The sequence below is a fragment of the Cololabis saira genome, chromosome 4 (genome assembly GCF_033807715.1).
Source record: "Cololabis saira isolate AMF1-May2022 chromosome 4, fColSai1.1, whole genome shotgun sequence".
Lineage (NCBI taxonomy): Eukaryota > Metazoa > Chordata > Actinopteri > Beloniformes > Belonidae > Cololabis > Cololabis saira.
Genome location: NC_084590.1, coordinates 22,166,522 through 22,185,410, shown reverse-complemented (window position 1 = coordinate 22,185,410; position 18,889 = coordinate 22,166,522).

The window sequence follows — 18,889 nt, the reverse complement described above, 5'->3', positions numbered from 1 at the left end:
TTTTGCCAGCTAGACACAAATACAAAGTTTCAGGAAAGATATAAAAAAACATGCTCCTTAGGAAAATCTTGCCCTTACTCTCATTTCAGGAATGTGGAGTGATCAATGTAATAAATAAATAAATACATAAAAATAAAAATGCGTAACTGACCCAAACCCAGCGAAAAATGCGCAGCGAACCCTGTGAAATTTCTCCTTGTGGTGGCAAATATGAATCCAGGCTTGTGATTGCCTGAAAAGATGTAAATTCCCAGCAAAAAGAAGAACAACAAACTTGTATTTGTTCATGTATGCAAGTGGTTGCTAGTGTGCATTTCTTGAAGCAAATTAATATTACCTCAGCATTTTCTTTTATATATATCACTGAACTAGAAAGGCACAACAGCAGTTGTATTTTATTGAGCATGTTGAAACAAAATCTTAATTACCCGCTCTAGTGGACTTAATACAAATGGAGAATTTATGGAAACATTGTTAGGCACTAATGTTATTATTAATACTGTTTTGTTTCTATAGCAGGTATATGTTTGCACATGTTTGTGTGTATGGACACTGTTACAGTGTCCATATCATTATAGAAATGGTACTACTGGAAGCACCATCTAAATGAAGAGCTATGCATCTGTTAACAAGTTGTGAAGAATTCTCTTTTCTCATAACTTCTGTTGACGCAAAAGATGACCCTTTTATCACACCTGTCCTATTGTCAAACAGCTCCGGAGAGAGAGAAAGAGAAAAGAACACAGGTGTAATTACAATATATCTATAAAAGTGCATTAGGGCCCACAGTGACCACAATCCCACATCAACCATCATCAATAAACTTCCCAAAACATTCAGCTCAGTCAAGCGGCCCCTCATCCATTAGACAAGACACATGCATGTATGGTAATGGAAAAGCAAAATTGTGCGGCATTATGTCTGAGGCAAACCTTTTGTGTCACTATACCAAATGCTTGATGTTGCTAATTTATTAAAGAAATACAAATACATTTATTAATATAACACTTTGCCAATAAAAGCAAATACTTTATTAACTCATACATACCGTATTTCCCGCACCATACGGCGCATCGTATTATACGGCGCACCATCAATAAATGGCCTATTTTCAAACTCTCTATATATAAGGCGCACCGCATTATACAGCGCACGGAATATACGGTAATATACCGTAGTATAGTGGCCGGCGGTTGAGTTACGTATCTACCTGATGGAGCTGCGCTACAGGGAATGCTACAAAATGCTACATCAAATGCAAAAAAGAAACAAGAAGAAAATTACTGTAAGTCAAAACTTTATTAACAAAATAAAAACCAGCTTTCTGTAAACTTTGTTCACTCCCAAAACAAACGCGAAGGGGAACTTTTCCAGTCCATCCCCAAATCCCTTGAAATCTACTTCTTCTGTGTCGCTGCTGTTGTCTTGAACGTTTGTGACGATTCCTGCCCTTCGTAAAAGCTCGGACCACAGTTGAGGCTGATATGTCAGCCCGGGCATCCAGATGGTGGCGTATGTGCAGCGCTGTCGTCCCACATTGTTGAACGTGTTCCCCTTCCGCCATCCACCGCTCCCACGCAATCCGCGTGGCTGATAGCCTTGATTTTGAACTCTGCCTCGTAAATGTGTCTCTTTAAAGGGGGTCTTTACTCAAGTGATTTGGGACTGTAATAAATTACAGTTTTTTAGCGCCGTTTTTAGAGCCGTTACTTCGGTGACACCGGCTACAGTATCCAAAATTCCCCTGACTACAATAACAGAAATTACCGTAATGATCCTATATATGGCGCACCGCATTATAAGGCGCACTTTTTTTATTTTTGCCCTGGCCTATACAGACAATGGCCGGGTTTCCCAGATCCAACCTCTCTTAAGGATTTAAGAGAGGTTCAAAGAAGGTTTGAACTAAGACAGAACCCTAAGATACGGGTGTTTCCCAGATGACTTCTTAACACCGTCCTTTAGTTTCGCTCTTTCAGAAGCTCTTTGGAGGAGCTGTCCGGTTCTGAAACCAAATCAATCGATGCCAGGCAAATCGATCACCGACCACTATCAGCGCATTTTCACACGCAGCACTGCTGCCTAACGCACTAATTCACTGCTGCCTGTGCGTTATAATAAAAAATTAAGATGATAAATATAATTCAATGACCCTTTTTCATCCAAACGGTGCGTTACTCCGTTATTTCTGGCTACAGTGAGGCTTTTTTTCCCCACACGCAGAAACCGGGAGGAAACGGGGTGGGCGTTTGTGTGTGTTCAAAAACATGAGCCAAGAGAAGGCGAGTTTCGCAAATCGCAACGTGGAATTACAGCAATCCCTGGTTTTTCGCAGGGGTTATGTTCCAAAAAGAACCCGTGATAAGTGAAATTCTTTTTACAATTATAGAGCGCTTCAGATTGCAGAGATCAGCCCCGCCTCGCACGTATTCCTCCTCTTCTGAGACCCTGCATCCCGACTCGCGCTGCAGCGTCTTTTTATCCTAAACCCGCGGTGCAGGTTTTTTCAAGAGAAGAAAATAGTTATGGGTCGTTGTCTTCGCTCTTTTTTCTTCTGGGCAAAAAGATTCTTTAATATAAACCGACACCATTGATTATATTTGAGACTGTAATGAACGATTCATCAAAGGCTCCTGTTCTTCAGCTGCTGCTTCCCTGTCATCACACGTAGAGGTGCTCGGGCTCGGGCACGGCGCAGGTGTCCCGGTCTGACAGCCCGGTCCGACACGTCCAGGGGACTGAAGTGCTGACGCACGAATGCGTTCATAAAAACAGTTCTGCTTCGCGCGGCGACGCGGTTGATTTGCAGCGAGAATATGCTGTATAGCAGCCAAATTATCAAATAAATGATATTCATGATGATCGTTTTATTTGTGCGTAAAGCATAAAGCATATACAGGAACACACTTGTTATTCCTTATTTTTCTTTTTTTTTTCTTTTGCTGTCACCAATAAATGCTAAACAATATAAATCTAAAGTATAAAATAGATCAAAATTTGTGCGGGGTGCATTGTTTTAATATCTCATTGCTTGGTGTGATATTGATTTGCCTGACGCGGCTGGATCTGTGAGTCTTTGTTCACTAAGATGGTTGTAAAGACTGGGTCAGCAGCATCTTACATTTCCTTCTTAATGAAAGAGATACTTAAGCTAAGAGCAACTCTGGGAAACGCGATTTTCTTTCACAGGCTCCTTAAGAAGGTTTGAAAGAAGTCTTTCGCTGTTAAGAACTACTTAACTGATCTGGGAAACCCGGCCAATACGAGTTATTGTTTGTCCATGTAAGTAAATGAAACAAAGCAAAGAAGAGAAAACTGAATCCCTCCCAAAAGTATGTGGCAGATGTAATCACTCCAGTCAGAGGTTCCACATCATTTTGAGTTATGAATAAAAAACATCCATCCATCCATCAAATATCTATACCCGCTTTATCCTTCGCAGGGTCACGGGGGTCTGCTGGAGCCTATCCCAGCTCGTATTCAGGCGAGAGGCAGGGCTACACCCTGGACAGGTCGCCAGTCCATCGCAGGGCCACATATACACAAACAACCAGACATACTCAAACTCACTACTACGGGCAATTTAGAATCATCAATTAACCTAGTATGCATGTTTGTGGACTGTGGGAGAAAGCCGGAGTACCCGGAGGGAACCCACGCAAGCACTGGGAGAACATGCAAACTTCACACAGAAAGACCCCTGCCGGGCCTGGGAGTCGAACCGGGGACCTTCTCGCTGTGAGGCAACAGTGCTAACCACTAAGCCACCGTGCTGAAAAACATCATGACTTATATTCATAATGACTATTTTTGGCATTTTAAACTGAAGATGCTGGAGACTAGAGAATCCTTTCTCACATATTTCCTCTGCTGGTCTTGCACAATCATGATGCTCCTTCTTAAAAGAACAAAGCCATGTCAAGTGCAAACTTAAAAACGTTCTTCCTTTTCTTTCTTGTTTGTTGATATCCCATTGATAATGGGACAATGAGCAGCCAAAAGCTTAGTGAATCAAAATTTGCACAGTTCTAGAAAGGAAAAGGAAAGTTGCAGAATATTCATATGGACCAGGGCCAAAACTGCTGTCCTCATACTTTTTATTTGCAGCTCTGAGATAGCAAGTACTAGAAATCGTTATTTTATACCAAATCTCACAGTTGACACCAACTGCTGTGCTTTAGTATTTCAGGCTATTTAATGGGAAGCATCTATGTTGTACATTGTGCTTCAATTTTCCTTTTTGTTGAATCTCACTTTAAAGGGTTTCAAAATGAGAGACACCCACATTTTAAAGCAAGAGACAGGCAATTGGAGAAGCTAAACGGAGGAAGATGCAACAAGGGACAGATTTTGAGGGCATAACTGTGTGGTTTGTGAACTGCACGGCCGCTCAGAGGAGGGCCCTGCATAGAGTGAAGGCAGTACACCACATCATTGGGCTGAATCTCCCTCACCTTAACACACTCTATGCCAGCCGACTGATGAAGAAAGCCAAGTCCATCATTCATGGACACTACGCACCCCGGCAACACTGTTTAAACGGCTACCTCCTGGGAAGCAGTTCAGGACAAAAATAAGGACTAAAATAAACTCAAATAGACTGAAGAACAGCTTCTACACTAGAGCTGTGGCCTCCACCACACCCCTCCCCTCTCCAAAGTACTTCATGCTATCCACACAGCCATCTTCACCACAGCTCCTTCTGCACTATGTATATAGATTTGTATGTAGATTTATTACCCATATTGTACATTTCAGTTTATATTGTTCATTTCTGGTTATACATTTTATTTTATTCTATCTCTTATTTTATCTCCATATATTTGTTTGTTTTTATATTTTTATTTTTACTGTATTGCACCAATCACCACAACAAATTCCTTGTGTGTGTTAACAAACTTGGCAATAAACCCCCTTTCTGATTCTGATTCTGATTCTGATTATTTTTTTTAAGTCCTTTATTTTAGTCTATTTTTTTATTAGTCTTTTTTAATGCACCTTACAAGGGAGAAGTCACACAATGTTTGATTGTATGCTGTGTAGAATGACAACATAAGCATTTTCTCTTCTTCTTTTGTAGTTTAAGACATGGGGCCTCATTTATAAAGCTTGCTTGCGCACAAAACAGGGCTTGAAAGATGCGCAAGCCACCTTCTACGCAAAGGTTGGGATTTAATAAAAAAAAACTAACCGAAAAATGTGTGTATCTTTAAGCCAACCCTGACCCTTGCGCATGGACATTTTGAAGATATGGGGAACTGGCGATGCAGGCGGTGAGGTGGTGAAATGAAGCCAGATTCATGTCATACCTTTAATGTCATCACATATCAGACTTATAGATCCATGTACACCCAAGCCGGTGTTCTGCCAAGGTGTCCTACCTCGGCAGAAAATACTATCGTTCGATCCCCGTTTCTTTTATCTCAGTTTCTTTTTTTTCAAAGGCTTTTTCATGCAAATAGACGATTTAACAGCAGGAAGTCAGAAAGTGCTTCACGACGCTTTGGCGGAAGAAAAAAAAAAGTCAAATCACGCTTCCACATAGATATTGGCAGGTAGGATTATTTGACAGGTGAAAATACCCTGTCAGATCACGCTTCCACATAGATAAATGTTGATGGTTTTATAAATCCGGATTTTTTTTGCGCCCGCCATTTTCGGTTTTTGGGTTTACGTGCACTTTTAGTATGGATCCTACACACTCTTTTATAAATGAGACCCCTGGTGATGAAAGGTGGTCAGAGTCTGGATGTCTTTTTAAAATAAGTTGCATGCACAAACTGAAAATGCTAATAGACAACAAATGTATTTAAATTTAAAAGGTTAAACTTGGCACGAGTCTCACCAGGGAACACAGCAACAGTGTTTTATAAAGTGGCTCAGATTATTTTATTAAAGTAACAGCACTTTTTGTTGAGTAGTTACACTCTTTTCAGTAATGTGTGTCTGATGAAAACCTTCTATGTTATTGATACTTCTCTTGCACAGCCAACTGTTCCCCCCCAAAATTCTTTAAAGGCCATCCTCTTTAGCCAAGGTCCCTACAAACCCTCTAGGACTACTTACTCATAGCATGCAATTAGATCGAAGAAACTTCCTACTCTAAATTTGAAGCCGGCATACAGCGCATCTAATCCATCCATGGTCACACAGTCATTTTAATGTTTTGTGAAGAGAAATCCAAAAATAGACAATCAGCCATTAGCAGTTTTAATAACTTAAAGACTTCAGCTTCTAGGGGTCATTTGATTAGTTTTCTTTGAAGAACATCTTGATCAGGAGATAATTTAGTTGGAAGGGAGGATGTAAGAGACAAATTACGTGGTATCTGAATTTGTGATGCTAATAATGACAGTTTAATGAGTATAATAATGATAATCTATTTGATGACACATTTGTTTGTGACTGCAGGGGCATATGATTTTTTTTTTCCCTGCTCTCCGGGCTCCTCGTTCCCTTGCAATAGTGCTGCATTTACAAGTGCTGTTCCGCACATTTGCATTCTGCCCCTGTTTTGTTTTCTCTCATAACTTATTCTTCTTTAAAGTTCCTGACATGACTGTTCTTCACCTAGTTTACTTCGCTGCATTTACAGGCAATCTGTTTGATTTCAGTACTTGATTCATTCTCCTCTTCCTGATGCAGCCTTTTACTATTGGCAACTGAGGCCTGTGAACCCATTTGATTTTCCTTGTCCGTTTCCCACTCTCTGGACTTTTATTTTAACTCAGTTTCTTTTAGAAACCTCACCAGTTCTCTATTTCAAAGTATCACTGGTGATTTGGATTGCTTTCATTACCCACTGACCACTGAAAAGTCACATTTCGGTGTCACTCAGCTTTAACCCTTTATAGGACAGTCATTAAAATACTTGAAATTTCCAAATTTGTCAACTATAGAGGGTTATTGGAGAATATTAAAGGACCTCTATTAACATTGTTGTTGTAAGTGTTTTGCAAGTGTTTTTACCCTTATCCTTTAAAATTCTGTAGATTCTTAACTCGAACTGTATATCATAGCCTAAATGTGCATATGCTTTATTTTAGTCATTTTTAAGAAGTGGTGTGTTACTGTGGATCTCCTTTATGAATCTCACTCATTACTATAGTTGAAACCAGTAAGTTTACATACACTGTTAAAAAAGACATACATGTTTTTGTTTCAGTGTATGAAGTTAAATCAGACTAAACCTCCTCAGGTCAGTCAGGATTACCTAAAATATTTCATTTTGCTAAATGCCACAATCATTTTTGCACAGTGTATGTAAACTTCTGGTTTCAACTGTAAATTGTATCAACATCCACATTTCAAGTCCTGCTTTGGCTGTGAATGAATATAAAAAACTCCCCTAATAAAAAATGTGTACATATAAAAAACACTTGTACCACTACTAAATAGACATGAGAGCAAAAGTGAAAGCAAGGAGTAAGGAGACACAGTTGTATTGACCCAGTATGGTATGTTGGCTCCTTTCTTAAACAACTCTGTAAAACCTAAAACACCTACCAACAATGGCCGGGTTTCCCAGATCCAACCTCTCTTAAGGATTTAAGAGAGGTTCAAAGAAGGTTTCAACTAAGAAGGTACCCTAAGATACGGGTGTTTCCCAGATGACTTCTTAACACCGTCCTTTAGTTTCGCTCTTTCAGAAGCTCTTTGGAGGAGCTGTCCGGTTCTGAAACCAAATCAATCGATGCCAGGCAAATCGATCACCGATCACTATCAGTGCATTTTCACACGCAGCACTGCTACCTAACGCGCTAATTCCCTGCCGCCTGTGCGTTATAATGAAGAATTAAGATGATAAATATACTTCAATGACCCTTTTTCATGATGAAAACCAGACTGCAACTAAATAAGAAGTAGTCTTGGTAAGAGAATAATGAAGAAATGTATTGTTTTTATTAAATGTGAAAGATGGACGAAAGGAGAAATTAACTTAACGATCATTCAGCATATAGGACCACATTGTATTCTCGTGACTAGTAAAACAGAATCCTTCACCTCAATAAAATATTCTGAAGTTTATTTAGCTGCTTGACCGTTTTCACTATTGCATTTATCAACGTTGTATTTGCGGATGTGTGGAGACACTCAGCGGGTGTGAAGACCAGTGTTGGGACTAACGTTATTTAGTAACGGGTTACAGTAACGCCGTTAGTTTTGCGGTAATTAATACTCTAACGCATTACTTTTTAAATTCAGTCACGCAATTACCATTACCAAACGGTGCGTTACTCCGTTATTTCTGGCTAAAGTGAAGCTTTTTTTCCCCGCACGCGGAGACCAGAGGAAACGTAGTGGGCGTGTGTGCGTTCAAAAACATGAGCGGTCAAGACATACGGCGTAGGGTACGTGGCGACGCGCAACGTACGGTGCGTGTTGCTGCGTACCCTACGCCGTAGGCTCTGCGTCGATTTAACGCAGAACCATAAATCAGCCTTAAACCACAAACACTCACACACACCGGGTCGGATCAAAACATGGGTTTTATTCCCCACTTCGCCAACTAAACGCAGTTGCTGGCCAGCTCTCTGCGGTGCAATTAACCCCAATCTTCAGATAAAACTAGTTTGTTGAGGAAAAAATATGAACTCTTATTTGTAGCTGCAGAGGAAAAAAATAATCTCACGAGGAAAACAAAAATATTGCTCACGCCTCGGAGCCTCTTCAACATAATATAGCAGTCAAAAAAAAAAGAAAAGAGAAGTAAGAGGGATACAAAACATGTACTGTATGTTGTACTATTATACAAATTTATTGAAACACATGGCGAGTCAAACATTTACCAAAGCAGCTGCCAAACACTCCTAAACAAGGTAGCCGGAGACGGTGGTTCTGCAGAACTGCGGCAGTAATCCCTTATAAAGAGTGGCGCTCCGACGAGGAGCTTCATTCTTTAGTAGGGATTTCAGATGGATCCAGACCGTTAATAATCATTATTTTCTCCATATACCTCTCCCTGGCTTCCTTTTTTAAGGTATCCCGGTAAATTCCAGTTCCTTTCCTGCAGTTTAACATCTTTTTTTTTTGCGTTCCGTCTGTTCACTTGGTGAAACAGAAAAGCGTCCCGTCTCCTCTCATCAAAACAAAAGCACGCGACGGGACAGGAGTTTTCCGGCAGTACGCGCTGGTGCTCATGGGAAACGTAGTGTTCTTTCTGGTGAAACACTACAGCTTTTGTCCAAAAGATGCCGCCAAACTCAGAAAAGCTGAAAGTTACGTTGTGCTGGTTTAAGAAGGTTTGAAAGAAGTCTTTCGCTGTTAAGAGCTACTTAACTGATCTGGGAAACCGGGCCATTGTCAGATCAACCATGCAGCTGCATGCATTTATAGCACTTTCAATTAAATTCCAAGTATTAATAAAACCTTTTCTTTTATGTTAGATTAAGTTCAATTTTTCATCTATTTCCACTTTTTTCAGGCTGAAATGGTTCCAAGAAATGTGTACTTCCACATTCAGGAGCATGTGTGGTGTTCACACATGCCCACTGGACATTGTTCTTTTATAACTATTAGTTTGTTTGCAGGAAAAGGTGTATATTTTGCCTCTGGCCCCTGGTCTTTAGAGGTCCTTGTGTTCTCCCCTTCCACCTTGTTTTATTTGACCATTTCTCCTCTGTTACTAACTTCAGAGCCAAATTTAAACTCAGTGATCCAAGTTATATTGTTCTCTGCTCTACTTTCATCTGTTTTTTTTTTCTTTTTGCTCGTGCTGTTTTCTTCTCACACCAGACTTCTCAATCTAACCTTGTTTCATCTTTCCCCACTATTCCTCCTCCTTCCTTTTCTGACCTAATGGGATATCATTGTGTTTTTTGTGCCTCCAATCCGATCCAGATTTTTTATTTCATTCAAAAGGCACACGATTATTGTAAAAGATACAGTATCTTACAGATGAAGTAGGCCTTACAAATTTACAAAATGTATTCGTGTGACAGCAGTTCAAATTTCTAGATGAAAATATTATATTCATATCAATGTGTATTTAAGGTCCAGGACCTCCTTTCCTGGGGACTCATTTATAAAAGTGTTTATATTTGTTGCTTATTTTTTGCTTATGTAGGGTTCTCTAAAAAATCCCTAAAAATGTCTAAATATTCATTCTTTGTTTTAATGGGTTTTTATAATCTCAGGGATGTTAAGAATATGTAGATTATCTTTTTTTTTTATATTGCTGTTGGAAGACAAAACAGAGTAGGACTTCATTTCCCAGAATCTTTAGGTCTTTATTGTTTGCAATAGTCATTAAAATAAATATTGTTCATTTATTGATGCTGTAATTCATGTATTACGCTGTTTTAAAAGTATTCTATGGTCCTTAAGAAAATATAAAAGGTGAACTTTTCCTGTTTAAAAAGAGACTAGAACATTTTCCGGCTGGAAGTATCAGAGAGATCCCGGGACAGGAAGGAGCTGGCTGCGGTTTTCGGGGTGAACAGAAGGAATTAAATGTTTGGAGACTCGACTGAAGGTTGGCCCAGATATTGCACTGCCCAGAGGGACTTTAAGCAACCAGAACACTCTTCTCACGTGTCTCAGGCGAGTGTGTTTACTTTACAAGGATGCGAAAGTACTTTTCTCCGGGGGGCGTACAACGTGGTCTCCGGCATTAGCTCCGCCATTAGGTCCTCGGCAGAGAAACCAGACGGATGCACAACACGGACAGGGATGGAGGAAGTTTCCATGGGACATTCGTGAGCGTTTGAGGACGGCCTGGACGAACGGGACGAGCAGACGAGTCGGCGGCAGGAGACGAGGACATGTTGCAGGACGCAGGTAGCTGGAGTTACGAGAGGCGGCGGGGAGCTGTCCGGATATCGCCTTACGGCCTGGCTGGCTGCACCGCCATGATGCTTCCACACAGAGGGGTTGCGTGAGTACCTGACATTGAAACGAGACGGAGTGCAGAACACAGGCATGGGACTGTTAGAACAGGCGGTGACTGGCCTGGTTTCAAAGTTAACTCTTTCGTTCATAACTGGATAAAACTTCATGTGCACCAACTCTTCAAATGGGCCCCAACGGTTAAATTATCCAAGCGCTTGGGTTTAGACTCTTTATTTTGGTATCATAATCATATTTATGAACGTTGAAAAATATTTTGGTACAAGAACGGGTATTAGTACTGCATTTTGAGAGTACCAGAGCACTATTGGTTTATATTTCTTTACACTTTGGTTATTGCAATAATAATACTGAACAGTTAAAGAGTGTGAATACAGTTAAAATATTATAAACCCATCAAGGTATTTCTTTAATGTGAATGGTTATTAAAAAGATAACCAAAATTTTATTTGGTTTAGACTAAGCTAAAAAAAGACCATTTCATAGGTTTATTGTTTCCTTAACAAGATTGAGGTTGAGCTACAGATTAAAAACTTTTCATTTCATTGAGCTGAGGTAATCTAAAGGGTTAAAACACTCTTGATTGTTTTTGATTATTTTTGATTATTGGTCTGTTGGTTTAAAAAAGGGTAAAGTGAAAATAAATGTTTGTGTCTTACCCTTTGCATATTGTGGTTTAACATTCTTTTGAAAGTCATTTATATTTCTGAGGGCTTACATAAATTATCCTAGTGTTCACATAGCATAGTAAGCATTCAGTGGAGGCACCACCCTAGTCATTTCCTTTTTCCCAATCTAATATCAAGTCCCTTGTTTAAATGAGACCCCAGCGAATTCACCATCTTTAGCTGAGAACCTAGGACCTGTTTTATTTTATTTAGTGTAACCACGGTGTAGATTCTGAACACCAAGGGAAAAAGGGGTTACACTTATTTACTTTTTGGGATGGGGGAGAGAGTCAGGTCAATGTGGTCAATGTTCAACTCATAAAACATGCTCAGAATTAAACATCTTTGTAGTGCAACTTATTCCATTTACAATTTATGGCTGTGTAATCTATAAGTCTCTATCCAACTTGATAATAATACAAGTGGTTATTCATTGAAAACTTAAGATACAAGAAAAGTTGGACTTTGAGAAAAAAGGTTTTAGACACTCACTGGGTCACTATACACCTACAGTGATGCAGAGTTAATGAACAAGCACTGATCCAAAACACCTGGGACCTGGAGAGACCCGTGGGCAGGAATTAATGGTTTGCATTCCTTGGAAAGATTAGGTCATCCACATGAGTTTGTTCACAAACAGCGCATCATTACGAGAGGCAGCCAGGTTATTTTCTCAAACCTACAATTAATAATTCCCTTCACGTTGCTCATATCGCTTAGAAAAGTTCACGAAGGGCAGCGGAACAAAATGTCCTGCCTACATATACAACCTGAAACCTGAGTTGTGACAAGTGGAGACTTTGCTTCAAAATAATTTTTAATTCTTTATTAAAACTTGCTGAAACAGTTTTTCTGCTTGGTCATTCCTACATTACTTACCATTTGTCAAACAGCTTTTTCATCTGGAGGGGCCCCTCCAGCCCACCCCACCTCATCCCACCCCGTCTCCCCCCTCAATTCTTCCCCTTCCGCCTCACATCCTCATTGTCTTTATGGGGACCGTGATCGATGTGCTCTAGCAGACTATATAACAAGAGTAGGAGCTCTGGCCTCTCAATGTATGTGTGTGCTTGCATACGTGGGTGTCTGATAAACTCAACTATTGATTGAATGGCTATGCACTTTTTTTGTGTAGGATGTACATATACCACACAGGAAGGAATTTATCTGAAGCAAACTTGACTGTGGAGATTACTTGTTGAAGAGTGTTCTTGTTATTATCCTTGTATATTCTGGGTTGTGACTGTGTGTGTGTGAGTATTTTTTTTGGGGGGGTGGAGGGGTTGAGTGGCAGAATCAATAACTGTGACAAATCCTGAGTCCATTTATGTTGCGCCATATGCACACACATAGACACAAACATGTAAGCAGCATACCTGTGCTCTCTCTGTTTGAAGCAGTCGTGTTGACTGCATCGCAATTGACCATTTCCATGGTTTTCAGCACATTGCTTTCACCCATGACAGCTCAAAAAGCTGCTAGGGCTTTGTATTTGTGGCCTGACGTGAACATCCTCTGACAAATGCACATAAACATCCCCACTGGGCACTGCCAAAAGTGTTTAGCTTTCTTAATATATTTTATAGGCTCATATTTGTTTAATGTAATCTGCTGTTTCTTCACACTTTTGCATATAAACAATGACATGGGGGAAGGGGGGGTATGAATACTGTGGGTTAATTCATTTAGTGAGTACTAACCTCAGTCAACCTTACAGGATACAAACAGTTTTCATTTTGGAGTTTTCAGTTCTTTCGTTTTTTTTCTACAGCAATACTCCTCATAGAGGCAACTATATGCAAACAGCGGTAGCGATGAAGTGTGGAAGAGCTGGCTGCCATTTTAAACTACACACTCACTCTGCCTTCTGTCATTCCTGTGCCAGCTGAGTTAACTTTGTAGGTGACAATGAACTGCTTTCAGTCCTGGATGTCTGAGCATTGCTGCAATTTCCTCTCTGCTTGAGTTGGTTCCTCCATCTTACTGGCAGCAAAAGTTGACAGGCAAACAACATTTAGACTCTATATTGCCACTGTCACACATCTGTCACACTGAAGTATTGAAGTATGTACACCATTATCACATAGTTTATCTTATTTTATTTTTTACTAGTTTGAAAAATATAAACATTTTCTTTAAAAGCACATGTTTGCATGTAGAGATAAATACATGTTTCCATGTATATGGTATATGGTAGGATCACATGTGGGGTTCCTCCATTCTTGCACCGCTTCTATTCAACATCTATATGCTACCCCTAGCTCAGATTATGGAACATCAAAACATTTCCTATCATACTAATGCCGATGTCACACAACTCTATATTTCAGTGTCATCACTAGGGGTGGGAAAAAAAATCGATATTTCAATATATTGTTGTGCTCTCTGTTTCAATAAATAATCGATATACTGTCGGCTAATATCGATATTTTATTACAACACACATAATGGTTTACGCGGTTGTCACCGCACTATTGTTCAAGCTCTGCCCCGCCCGCCCCAGCTGCCCTCGTGAACAAAACAAACGGCCGCCTGAGAAACCAGCTCAGAAAATACAGAACGACCGGTTTACTTCATACACAGACAGCGGGCTGAGCAGCACTGTTAATGCTGGAAGTTACTTGCTGTTTGAGCCGGTGTTTAAGCTGCCATGTGCGTTAATCTCCGCTCGCACAGACAACCAGCTGCGTTAAGAAACGGACCCCGCTCCGCTTGCGCTCCACGTGAGGAGAGCGGCTCGTACTGTAATACAAAATTATTCCACCTTTTACAGACGCCGTTAAAGTAAATGATCGCCAGTCTTTTTGTGTTATGACGTGTATGCTTTTCACTCTGTGAGTGATCCTCGCTTGTATCCTTCCGTGTCCAGTCAACCGTGTGCTGGGAAAACTTGCAGATCATTGACCAGACACGTTAAGCTTGATTTATGGTTCCGCGTTACACCAACGCAGAGCCTACGCCGTAGGGTACGCGGCGACGCGTACCCTACGGCGTAAATCTGCGTTGGTGTAACGCGGAACCATAAATCAGCCTTTACACACGGACACGGACACACAGACACACGCCCACCCGTGCAAAACCAGTGTTCAGTTCCAGAATTTTCTCCAGCTAAATGCAGAAAAGACGAGGTGATCATTTTTGGCCCTAAAAATGAAAGGGAAAAGGTCAGCGCTCACCTTGGCTCCATGTCATTGACAGCTACAAATCAAGCCAGAAATCTTGGTGTAATTATTGACTCAGACCTGAACAGCCATCTAAAGTTTATCACTAAATCTGCCTATTACCACCTAAAAACATTGCTTGAATTAAGGGGTTTCTGTCTAAACAAGACATGGAAAAACTTATTCATGCATTTCAGTAGGTTGGATTATTAGGGCCCAAGCACTTACAGTGCGAAGGCCCTATTGTATCTGTAGGAATTCTTTCTTTCTTCTTTATTTTTGCGACGAAAGGAGGGCCTTTTTGCCCCCCTAAACGTGCCCCAAAAGTCACCAAATTTTGCATGCAAGCCAGGCCTGGCGAAAAATTTTATATTTAATGGTTTGTATTAATGGGCGTGGCCTAACGGCTCAACCTCCCCTAGAATACTTTTCTCTGCCATAACTTTTGAAAGGTTTGACATAAAGAGTTGTGGGTGGCGTCATGGGACTCTGTATTGAGTCCTTGACCATAATTGGTGAAAATTAGCCCCGCCCCTTCTTCTGATTGGTTGTCCCTTTTTCCTGCTATAACTTTTGAATGTTTTGACATAGAGAGTCGTGGGTGGTGTCATGGGACTCTGTAATGAGTCCTTGAGCTTCTTTGGCCTTAATTAGCCCCGCCCCTTCTTCTGATTAGTTGTCCCTTTTTTCTGCTACAACTTTTGAATGGTTTGACATAGGAAGTCGTGGGTGGTGTCATTTCTGATATGCTTATGGGGGACGGTGGCCATGACTGCGAGGGCCCGTTCATCGCTGCTTGCAGCTTTAATTATTACTTATTTCTATTTCCCTTTTTAATTGACTTGTTACTGTTTAATTGTGTCTTGCTGTTTTAATGTTGATGTAAAGCGCTTTGAATTACCTTGTGTTGAATTGTGCTATACAAATAAACTTGCCTTGCCTATGTGGCTTGCACTATTATTAGACACTATTATTCAGAATCAGTTTTATAATTGAACAAATGGTATACATCCTCTCAGTAAATCCAAACTATAATTTGCCCTTCAACCTGAATGTGCTGGCACTATTACATCCCTTTTTACTTATCTATAGTGCTTTTATTATGAATTTTCATCTTAGGTGTGACTGGAAGCTCAAATAAAAGTGGTAAATGTGTGCTTTAGTATTCCTAAGCACAAAGTGCCCAGTTTTGAGTGTTAAGAACGTTTCCCTCTATAGTTTTCTTTCAACGTGAGCTCTCTGTGTCATCATAAAGGGCATAATTTCATGGTATGGTCATATTCTCCACATCTGAGAAAACTCCAGCAACCATTTTAAAAGCAGCATTTACAACTGTGCAGCAAAAAATCCAGTATGTTTTTGACCCAAGGGGGACCGGCTTGTTTTTGTTTCTAAGATGTCTCGAAAGAAATGTTTTATTAGTTGTGAGGGAATGTTGGCACAACCATGACTCAGTACATGCAGTTTGTTTTCCAAGGGCAGCAACAGTTAATGTGTTTTTTTGACTCTTTAGGGATAACTGCTTTATGTACACCTCTGAGTTGGCAGAGGTTAAAGGGGACTTTCATATAGGACGTAGTGGGTGCCGTGTTCTGCTGTCAAATCAATTTCTGTGTTGCACGGTGCGAGGTTTGCACTCAGCCAAGGTCTTGTGAGCTGTCCCTGCACAATGGGCAGTTAAAAATAAGTTCAGTTTAGGGGCAGCTCTCTGTGATGACACCTTGATGTGTCCAGTTGCAGAGAACCTTGCAGAACACATAGTCACTAACCTCAATCAAACTGGAAGATGCTGTTGGAGTGATCAGCTGTCTAAAGTTCGTCCTCATCTTTGTGAATCTTATTGTTCTCTCCCCACCAGGCTGTCAAAACGTTTGCTCTGATTCTGTCAGCATTTTACTGCGCATCTGCACTTTATTGTCACGGATTTTCTGTGCTGTGCGGTTTCATAATCCAGTTCTAGCTCGAACACACAAGGATTTCAGGTGTCAAGGGCGATAACAGGAAATGTTATTAAAGAGTTGAAATGTAAAAAAAGGGTGTCGCAATTGTTCATGGGCCATTAGCTATGATTGTAGTTTGCAACAAGAGGAGTGTTACCACAGAGGTTGTATGCTCCCACAACATTCAATCCGGAGTTCACCACGGGCAGGCGATGGAGGTGGCATAGGGAGGGGAAACAAAAGTGCTGCTGCAGGGCAGGCAAATGGAGGGACTGAGGCTTCATTTGGCAACAAATAAAATCGTGAAGAACAGTTGCATTCACCTGCATTACATCATGGAATCCAGGCCTCACTCACTAGACCCATAGGTTTCTGGCTTTTCTCTTGCCCTTTACCTCAGTGCCTGTATGTGAACTGCTTGTTTTCTGAAAAGGCATTTTATTTTTTACACCAGAAAATGATCAAGCCACAACTTACATGTAGAGTTGTCCCGATCACGTGATCGGAAATCGGGGCCGATCACGTGATTGCAGACTCGATCCGGACTCGGACGTTATGAGCCGATCAGGAATCGGATATATATATCAGGGTTTCCGTTGTCCGGTAATTGCCGGACTTTGTCCGGTATTTTATAATATCTCCGGTCAAAATGTCCGGTGAAAATACTCACTGGTGCTGCGGGACTAGAGTCCCCGGGAGTGCCGCGGTGGGACACGCCGAGCCCCGGCGGAGGGACACGCCGAGCCTTGGTGCCGGGAGCCGGGAGGAAGCGGAGCTGCGGCGCCGACATCCACGTGTGCGTTGATTTATGGGTCCGCGTCGCACCGACGCAGAGTCTACAGCGTAGGGTTCGCGGCGACGCGCACCCTACGCCAGACCCTACGTTGAAGGTTCTGCGTTGGTGTGACGCGGGACCATAAATCAATGCACACGTGGAGTAGTGGGCTCGGAGCGGCAGCCATACACCGCATGCGCGGAGAGCACCGCATGCGCGCAGAGCACGCCTGTTTTGTTTTGAAGCTGAAGCAGCCCTATGCTATCATGTCTGTTGTGTGGAATTACTTCATATAATGATCAATCACTGAGATATATTGCGCACGACAGCCAGAACTCAGGTACCAAAGTCAACAAAAAAAAGTGCATGATGAGTTAATTAAATTATGAGAAGAAGAAGAAAAAAAAGGAAAAGGAGAAGTTCTCCTTTTTCAAATAACAATATAAATAAAATGTTACCAAACAAAATGATGAATAAAAATTACCTGTAATGGCAGGCAACACATCAGCTGCAGATGCAGTGTCTCTGCTCATTAAAATTTTTTATACTGACTTAAGAATGTTCAAGCTGCCTACCTCCTATGTGCTCAGTTTACAGTACACATGTTAAAATATAATAAAAGGGTCATCCTGCATAATTTTCTTTTCTCTTCTTCATTTTTTATTGTTTTATAAAAGTATCGGATCGGGACTCGGTATCGGCAAGTCCTCAAAATAAAAGGACTCGGACTCGGGGGCAAAAAAACCTGATTGGGACATCCCTACTTACATGTGAAAACTATAAAATAACAAACTAAATCGAATGTGGCTGACGCGTTTACTGTCACTTAATAATTAGGTACATGCCTATATTGTTGTAGTGCCGTCACTTTAGGGTTTAAGGACCACAGGATGTTTTCTTTTGAGATTCTCATGCATGGCGGTTGTTCTGCTGTGATACGCTATTTAGATTATACTGAGCGTTGAGATCCATTTTATTGGGTTTCTCCCGGTAAAAGTCGTAAACCTGATCTGGTTTTAAGAGGTGGAAGTTTCATCCGATGAATGTATGCTACTTGTACTCGCCATTATCAGGGTGTTGTGTGTGTTGATAGGCAATGAATCAACTAGGATACTTAACTCATTCACTGCCATTGACGCCGATTGGCGTCAATCTATTTACAACCGTTCACTGCCATTGACGCCATATGGCGTCAATTATGCTTTTTAATGTGAGAGGCTTGCAAAAAGCCTGGTGCAACTTGTCAGTAAATATCAGGCCAGCAGATGGCAGCAAAGTGCCTATTTGGATGAGTGATCGCGAGGGTGGGGGCTAGAGGAGGGGCTAGAGGAAGAGGAAGTTGCAACGCGGTGCAGAAGAGAAATGGCGAAACGACAGACAGACGACAGAGGGAAATACCGGCAGCTAAAGCTTCAGGATAGCTTTCGTTTGGGCACATCAAAGGTTCAAGTGGGTGAGCAAGATGAACCAAGCGATGAAGATTTCAATGAACCTGAT